Here is a 1,685-nt window from a genome sequence, read left to right on the forward strand (position 1 = left end):
TACTGTGTTAGATGTGCAAGATTGAGATTGTTAATGAACCATGGAATTCCTAAAGATATTCGTTGGCTGATTGAAGCAAAGGTCCGATTATCAGGTGAGTGCTCCAATTCTTTCATTTCATACATGCCTGGAACAGATAAAAGTACTTTTGAAAAGAAACGTCTAGCAAAACGACTGAAAGTTTGTCATAGATGTGTTAGATGGACTTGTAATGCAAAATATTAGGAATGGTATTTGTAAATCGTGAAGATAAAATACAGTTCATTAAGGATCGCCTGAGTAAGGAATCTTTAGATAATTTTCTATTGACTCTCGAGACACACCCTAGTGGAGATGTGCATTGTGCAATTTATGATTTATGACCACAATTCCATAAAGAACATGCTTGATATAGTCTTGGGAATCTAATTAAAAAAGACCATGTATGCTAGTTTTTAAGAAAACTGGATGGGAAACCTATCCCCGACCCATAGAGGACGTTTAAACCGTTCTTGGATGTAAAACCAAAGAAAGATGTGAGCCACAATCACAACTACCTATACATACACATGTCAACTGCTTGTACATCCACATATTTTTCTTTAAAAAATAAAAAGAGAGAGAGAGACTACAGCTGGCCTACGTATAAGTGGTATGATTGCATTTTCACTTTCTCATCTATAAATTCTTCTCTTCCTTCCCTTCATTTCTACTCAACCCACACATTCCACAGATATCAAAGTGTGTAGAAATGGCAAGTTCCTCAAGTAATCAAATATGAAATATTTGTGTTTTTGTTGGATCTAGTCTTGGGAAAGAAAAGGAGTTTTTAGAATCAGCACATCATCTTAGTCAGGTATCAACTGCAAAAAAGATTTCATTTAATGTATGAAGGAGGCAGCTTTGGATTAATGGGGGGTGTCAATAGCTGTATTTTTAAGAGGTTGGTAAGTTTTGAGGGTTGTCCCCAAAGCTTTAGCAAATAGGGATATTATTGGAACAACAATTGGAGAGGAACTACAAGTCTCCACAATGTCTGATCGAATTAATACAATATTTAAACATGTTAATATCTTCATTGTCTTGCCAAGAGGTCTGAGCATATTGAAAGAGATCTTTCATATTTCTTTTTAGGATCAACTTCACATTCACCATAAACCCATAGGTCTGTTAAATGGTAATGGTTTTTATGATAAGTTGTTGTCTTTTCTTGATCATGCTGTGGAACAGAAATTCCTAACATCTTCAACATGATAAACCATAATCTTTGTTACTACTGCTGAATAATTGATTGACCAACTACAATCTTTCACTCCTATAATTGATCCCTTCATAAGTCGCATAAATGGTCACTTAAGAAAAGCCGTAAAAGGCTTAGATTGAATTTGAGCCTTCATTTGTGAAACCTTGTGTTTTATTATTTTGTTTTGTTATTTCTTATATTTGTTTAAGTGTTTTTCAGGTTTGTCAGTTTTCGTTGTTTCAGGTGATATCTTCTATACTCTATCTTTCTACCTTAGGACATGGAGGACAATATTCCGTTTTGGTTAGAAGGAAGCGGTAGTAGTTGATACTTAAAAAAAAAATATTAACTTGTTTTCTATTTACAAAATCATTATTACTAAGATGGCAGAGTTAAGGAGTTCTTTTGTTAAAGTGACTCTTGAGACGCATCTTAGTAACCATTCTTAACAAGGTCTATTATA

Source organism: Populus euphratica, unplaced genomic scaffold (assembly GCF_000495115.2).
Source record: "Populus euphratica unplaced genomic scaffold, PopEup_1.0 scaffold524.1, whole genome shotgun sequence".
Lineage (NCBI taxonomy): Eukaryota > Viridiplantae > Streptophyta > Magnoliopsida > Malpighiales > Salicaceae > Populus > Populus euphratica.